Here is a 7541-nt window from a genome sequence, read left to right as displayed (position 1 = left end):
CTACCCAACTGTGGCTCCCATCCCCAAACCCAATTCCACATTTTAGATTTACCCTACTTTCACTGACCAAATGTGTTTATTAGTTTTTCTTTTCTTTTGCCTGCCTGCTTGCTTTCTTTCTCTTTCTTTCTTTCTTTCTCTTTCTTTCTTTCTCTTTCTTTTTTCGTTCTTTCTCTCTCTTTCTTTCTTTCTTTTAATTGCAAACTATAAAATCCATGCTGCTTTAAGCAGAATTCATTAAAAGTTATTTATTAAGATGCATCGGGAGATCTGAAGAAGAAGCTCAAGGCTAAACCCCTAGGAATGCAGCTCAGAACCTCATACTGAAGGGATATTCCTGCCACCACCACCTTCACCTGCAAAATGAAGGCACAGTGCTCAGAATCCAATCTGTTTCCTCATGTTGCTGACTTCCAGGTCAGAGTTTCATGTGGGTGTTTGATTGGTGGATCTTAGGGCACATGCCTGCTCTTTGGCTGCAAGGGATGCTGGGAAGTTCTTACCTGGGAAAGTAAGACTGGTGTAAGAAACTACGAAAATGTAGAGCAGGGGTATGACAGAATGGCAGGTATCTGTTAACAGAAAATTTCTTGTTAAAGTTTATTTACTTATTTTGAGAGAGAGAGAGAGAGAGAGCGAGCGCACAAGTGGGGGAGGGGCAGAGAGTGAGCAGGAGAGAGAAACCCAAGCAGGCTCCTGTGCTGTTGGCATAGAGCCTGACTCAGGGCTTGGGGCTCAAACTCACGAACCATGAGATCATGACCTGAGCAGAGATCAAGAGTCAGACGCTTAACCAACTGACTGAGCCATCCAGGCACGCTGAGAATTTTTGTTTTTTTTTTCATGAACAATTTTTTCACAAGACCCCCAGAAAGATTCAGGCTTCAGAACCACTGTGTACCGCAGAGAGTGAAGATGAAGCATGAGGCTAAAACACAGTTTGGTTGAAGGTCTATAGAAGGTAGATCTCTGGGTTCCCTCATCCACCTCTGTGCAGCCAGGCATTTATATTTCCACCCTTCCGGTCCTCTTCTCTCTCTTCTTAGAAGACTAGACATTTGTTCTCTGCTGAAGTCCCATGCTCAGGGATGCCAGGCCGAGAGGAGGACCAGGCCAAGGTGCTAAACTGAAAACAAGGAGATGAAGTTAAATCTTGCTTGGTAAGTGTGGAAATGATCTATTTTCAACCCCTGAAGTGATACTTTCGGCTATCTCCAGCTATATTCCTGACGCAGGCATATTAGGAAACTCCGCTCTAATTCCAGACATCTTTGCTGTGGGCTGGGGGAAGGGGGATGGAGTAGGTTGTATTGATCATTTGCTTCTTCTCTCACAACACACAGGGAGTTCTCATTCTCTTCTTCTAAGAATCTGTCCTCTGCCTGTCCTGCTATTCCATTCCACGCCACCCGGTGAGGCTCTCAAGAGTGTTCTGCACAAGCCTGTTTCCAGTTTAAGACGCAAGCAAAATGGTGTCCGGGTTATATTTAGTTTTGTTTCCACCACAGGTAACCTAGACATCGTAGAAAGACAGCCAAATTATCAAGCACAATAGCTAATAGCTGAAAGAAGCACACTTTTCTTCCTAACTAAAGTTCAGAATTTTATGGGAGAGAAAAGATGGCTTTCCCAGGTTCCAAGTGTCCAGGAGCCTGATGCCGCATGCCATCTGCTGGTCTTAATCTGTATAGCTCCGGAGTAACTCCAGAGAGGGAACAAAGGGAACCCTCACCTCCTTCAGAGGCGGAGACTCCAACAGGCCTTCTGCTACAAGTTTTAGACATGAACACGTCCAGACCACCACCTTAAGACGAATGAAGAAAACGAGGGCTATCCTATTTGGGCACGTATCTCAAAATTGTCATCATCCACTTAAAGTTCATTACCACAATGACATTCCTACTTATTTTCCCAGGTGTTGTAGAGTTTTGGGGTGGGAATAAAATTTCACTTCTAGAAACACAAGTTAGAGCACCCTGTATTTTACACCAACCCTCCTCTTTGAAACACAGGGCGTCTTTTAAGGAATTGTGTCGCGGAGTCTATACCAGGCTAATGTTGTAAGACTGCATCCTACCGAATGATCTTCCTTGGGTTTCAATCTTTGTTTCCTGCTGTGGCTTTTTCAGTGGCTGCCAGATAGCAGATACATGCAACCCACACCTTCTTAAATAGAAAATATCACTAAATAATCTTAAATAATGGAGGCCAATTCTACTCTTCTCCCTGCTCCTTGTATTAAATTGCCTTTCTGAGAACAAACTGAGGGTTGATGGAGGGGTGGGAGGGAGGGATGAGCATGGGTGTTGTATGGAAACCAATTTGACAGTAAATTTCATATTTACAAAAATAATAAAAATAAATTGCCTTTGATCAAAATTAAATTATTTGAGCAAAGCAGTGCTGGCCGTCTCAATGGGGTACCTAGAAAGACATGCTAAGGCAGCAACAGGTTTACTTTCAAAGTTTACTGCCAACCTTTTATAAACCCAAACACAAACAAACAAAAGTTTCTTTCACGGGGCACACATTTCTATTTGATCCAATAATCCATCAAAATGAGTGACAGAAAAATCACATTTATTCCTGCATATGAAAAATGTACTTAAGTCTGACCATTGTTTGCAAAATTGTAGCACCAAAATACACTATCAACGCTGAAAAGAAAAGAAAAGAAAAGAAAAGAAAAGAAAAGAAAAGAAAATGGTAAAAACAGTGTTTTCATAGAGTCTATGGCCAACCTACATGCAAAAACTTAGAATTCCAGAAACTAAGCCATTAGCCCAGAAGTGGAGAAAATTCCTGAGTCTTGTTCAATCAAGTCACTTTGAAAACACACACTCACTAGCTTGTATAAATCTAAAATATCCAAGGGATTCTTTCCCTGACATCTTGTACAGTGGATACAATGAGCCATTAATTGATAAAGCAATTGGCTTGGCATCTGCCCTGGTTGTTCCCTGCAAGAACATGCAGGTCTAGAAAACACCACAAGAAGGCTTGGTAGTTGGGGAAGAGGTGCAGTGGAGGGCAGGCGGTGGCACATGGATGTTTTCCAATCCTGCACAGACCACTGATAGAGCCTTCGATAGGCCATCCTTATTCCACACTCAATATATGGCGACCATAATGGCCAAAATGCAGATTCTGAATTCTTGGGTCAGTTCTGCTGTTTAGGTCTCCAGGTACAGAGAGACAATAGCAGGTGGGAATAAAGAGATATTGAGGTCTAGGCTGGATATCCTGAAAGCTGAGTTCCAGACCCAGTGTTGCCAGAAGTTAGCGGAGAGCCTTTCAGAAGCTGATTTACCTTTCCAAGCTGCAATTCTCTCGTCTTCCAACTCCTACTCGTACCCCTTTCTCACTTTCCCCTGCCCGCCGCCTGCACCTTTCCAGGCTGGGGAGAGGATGGGGAGCAGCAGAAAGTTCCGTGAGCTCCTTTCTCAAGTGCTAGAGTAGTGGGCCCAAGTCCAATGGAGTAATTTTTAAAAACACATGACTGGCCTGTCCCCCTCCCTGAATTTGGGCCAACCCATTACTTGACCTTTCCTTTCTCAGTTTTCCTTCTCCCTCCCTTGGGTTCTTTCCTGTCCTTCTGTGTCTATATCCACAACCTCCTTTCCTGGTACCCAACAAACGCTCCCAATTCTGTTTCACTTTGTTGGCCTAAGATGCAATATTCCCATGGCTATATGTTATGCCTTTTTAAAAATGTTGTGTGCATGGGTAGTTGAACTTACAGCAGAAAGTAGGGAAAATATAGAAAAGCCCATAGTAATGACAATGATAATGATGATGATAGCCATGGTTTTATTGAGCACTTGCTCTTTGCCAGGCAATGTGGAAAGCATTTCACATGTATTCATTCATTTAATTCTCCACTAGATAAGTGCTGCTATTATCTCCATTTTGCAGGTAAGGAAACTGAGGCACCGAGATGTTAAATGACATAAAAGAGAAAGTTAAAAGTTACCCACAAAATCATGCTGAGAATAACAATAACCACCCTGAAATCCTTATTTCTGCATGAATGGAAGGCCCCTTGCCTCATGCATACATTTATTCTCTAAAAGCAATTTTGAAGCGATTCTGTGCTGCCCTGGGGCCAGCTGTGGATTTAAGGACCTTTCCTGATAACACATTTGAGGCATGACCTTTTTTCATTAAATGCAGAGGGGACTTCTGGCCAGTGGAAGGAAGAAGTAGACTGAAATTCACTGCCATCCTACATCCTACATCCTTCCTCCCAGATCTGGTCATCCCAAAGACAAAAATCCAAAGAAGAACACAAGATCTTGCCAATAGCCAGCCTTGGAAATGAAGGTATTATAAATAGCAATCAAAAAGCGCCTACTACGTCTGCCCTGAGAGCAGTCACTTCAGTAACTGATATGTGTCCCAGGAGAACAAGTGTTGTCTTACTCCCATTAGTGATGGCAGAAACTATAACACACACACACACACACACACACACACACACACACACTATGCGTGTCTGAGAACAGGGAAGTGCTCATGATGGAGGAGAATGAGAACCACTGAAATGAATGTGTGTGTGTGGTATGATGGCAAACATTGTTTAAAAAAGGGGGGGTGGGGGGGACCCATATGCACTGCAAAAGTACTGGAATTAAAAAAAAATAGAAAAATTAGTGATTCTGCCTAAGGAAAGGTTATAGGGGATTTTTCTTTTTTTCTTTTCTTTTATCTTTTTTTTGTTTTTTTTTTCTTTTCTCTTCTCTTTTTTTTTGAGATCCCCAAATTTCTACAAAGAACGCATATTATTTTTAAGCTCAAAATGGAGGTCAATGAGGTCATTTTAAAAAAAAAAGGCTCTACAAGTCGATTAACAGTTGAGTCAGTAGATTATATTCAAGTGAAATTCAGAGTTCTTATTTTGTAAAAGGGAAGAAAACTAATATTTAGTAGCTAAGCATTTTCTCTTACATTACCTTAGGCAAGCTTTGTAAGGCTTTGTTTTTTTGAAGGTTTGTTCGTTTGTTTTTTAAATTTTTTTCATGTTTATTTATTTTTGAGAGAGAGAAACAGAGACAGAGCATGAGAGGGGGAAGGGCAGAGAGAGAGGAAGACACAGAATCTGAAGCAGGCTCCAGGCTCTGAGCTGTCAGCACAGAGTCCGATGTGGGGCTCAAATGACCTCACGACCGTGTGAGGTCGTGTGAGATCATGACCTGAGCCGAAGTTGGACGTTTAACTGACTGAGCCACCCAGGCGCCCCTGGCTTTGTAAGGCTTTGTAAAGTCAGTATTCTGTAGCTGTGGGGACATTAAGTAATGTGCCCAAGGTCACTCCCTGAGAAGGGGCAGAATGTCCAATTCCTACTGACTCCCAAACTCAGATTCTGTTCTCCAGACCAATGGTGTTCCACTATTTTATCTTCTAACACAAGTATAGTAACTATTTTCCTCTATGGCTCTTGGAAGCAGCAATGGAGAGAAAGGATGGGGAGTGAGGCAGGCGGTACCTCTCAGAACTAGCTGAAGGCTCCCATGTGATCTGGATTTGCTCTGACTCTATCCTCTGTCCCCCCGAAGATGTGGAAGTCTCAGGGGACCCATTGAGTCACGAACATGATTTCCAGGACAAGTGAGAAGGGCCATCAGCAAAACACGTCTCCAGAGACATCCTCTGGCTTAAGAATCTCTGTGCCTTTGGCTAAAATGCACTCGGCTGGTGTAAAACTGAATTATCCAATAGATTTCTTTCTCTGAGCATAAAGATGCCTTAAACCCTATCACTCTTAGCAACAAATAAGTTTGCCAACTTCTCTCCCAAGTGGACAAGAGGGTGACTATGAACTCCAAGGAAGACACATACATGGAAGGCAAGAAGGGCACCGAAAAGCCACGAGATCTACATGCCCTTCTTCACAGCCCTGCCAATGGCTGGCCTTGATTATAATATTTAGGTTTCTGTGTTTATATCTTGTCAAAGGAAAGCAGAATATCACATTCTATCAAGTCGCTTGAAAAGAACCACTGATTTACAACTCCGAGGCACTAACAGAGTGTTTGATTTAAAGAAGTGTATCTATGTAACTGAAATAAACACACCACACTCCAGAAAGTCTGTAGAGAGCTTCTCTGGGAGTAAATGGCAAAGAAGAACCACGACTTGTTTATATTCCTTCCCTTGCCTACGGGTTATCAGGGCCTTTTTCATCACCTTGGAGGGAAAACAAATGATCAAAAGATGGGTGACCCCTGTCCCTTGCATATCTCCTTCCTGGTATGTCAAAAGGCTTTCCAGCAAGGCAGGGCAAGCTAATTATTTTCTTCTAATCAATCAGCTATTTTAATGATGTGTGACACTCCTGATCTATCAGTGCCATTAAGATAATGTCTGCTCTGTTGGGTGGCAGCGAGTATACACACAGTTGACTAGCCAGCCTAGACCCTCTACAAATTCAAACTCATATTCATCTGGGTATGTATTCCAGGGTCTCAAGAGGGAAAATCAGACCCGGATTCCCCTGTCTAGGTGGAAAGGACTTGAGGAATTACTGAAATGTAAATCTGCCTCCAAAGGCCTACCACAGAATCTGAAATTTCCACTTATTCCTTTGAGGATTTTTAAAAAGTTGTTACATGCGTGTATGCACGTACATCGGTACGTAAGTATGTACGTATGTACTTATGTATGTATTTTTGGGTCTTCGAGAGAAGTCACTGTTAAAAAAAAAAAAAAATCCCCAAACGTACTGAGGTGTTACCATTTCTTTCCAAAGTACCTCAGAAATCTTTGTCAGAACAGCCGCCTTTCAGAATGCAAAGACACGAAAAGAAAGATCCGGAATACAGTCTTGGTGTCCCAGCTCTACTACTCCGGGGAAGGCGGAAATCAGTGGGAGAGCAGGAGGATCCTCGGGGAAGGAGTGGGAGACACAGTGTTAAGAGAAGGTGGGAAATTCTGACAAGAACAGGGACCTAGGTTAGCACGAACACAAACTCAGTTCTGCTCACCAGGTTGCTAGAAGTCTGCCCTTCAGATCGTCCATATACTAAGCAGAGAGTGAGTCCTCATTCTCACGGGCCTGAGTTCACAAGCACAGGCCAAGCAGGAGTCTACTGGTGGCCACCGGGGAGAGAAAGAGTGGAGAGAGTGAGCGTGGCTGTGCCGCAGGCCTCGGCCTTCCTGACAGCCTCACCCCAGGGCGGGCCGCTCCTCCTCCTCCTCACTTTCTCTTTGGCTTCGGCACTCTAGCAGTCTCAGGAAATCAGATGGGGAACTCGCTGGTCTCCGTCTCGCCAGCTGACAGTGGCCCCGACCAGATGTTTCGCCGGAAGTTTTCACACCCCTCTCCCATTAGGCGGTAATGGCACTGGGGCTGCAGGGGGAGGGAGGGGTGCTGGGCTGCTGGGCCACAGCTGGCAAGCAGCTTTTGTTCTGGATGACTTCAGCTTGAAAATCTGCCTTGAGAATGTTCTCCTCTCAAAGGAAGGGAAAACCCTATCAAGGCATGGACACAGGCTGCTTTCACCTCTGAATGGGGCCGGTGCGGGGGAAGGGTGCCATCCTCC

The 7541-nt window shown here is 43.8% G+C and overlaps 1 long non-coding RNA gene across 1 annotated transcript; it reads right to left on the bottom strand.

The window, feature by feature from the left end:
* Nucleotides 1–265: 265 nt before the first annotated feature.
* On the bottom strand, nucleotides 266–7150 carry LOC115518334. The gene is made up of 3 exons (XR_003970239.1): nucleotides 6984–7150; nucleotides 902–1126; nucleotides 266–503 (listed from the first exon to the last, which is right to left on the bottom strand). It is a non-coding gene; the product is annotated as an uncharacterized LOC115518334 (long non-coding RNA).
* Nucleotides 7151–7541: the final 391 nt, after the last annotated feature.

This window comes from Lynx canadensis, chromosome B4 (genome assembly GCF_007474595.2).
Source record: "Lynx canadensis isolate LIC74 chromosome B4, mLynCan4.pri.v2, whole genome shotgun sequence".
Taxonomy (NCBI): domain Eukaryota; kingdom Metazoa; phylum Chordata; class Mammalia; order Carnivora; family Felidae; genus Lynx; species Lynx canadensis.
This window is presented reverse-complemented; position numbering and strand designations above follow the sequence as displayed.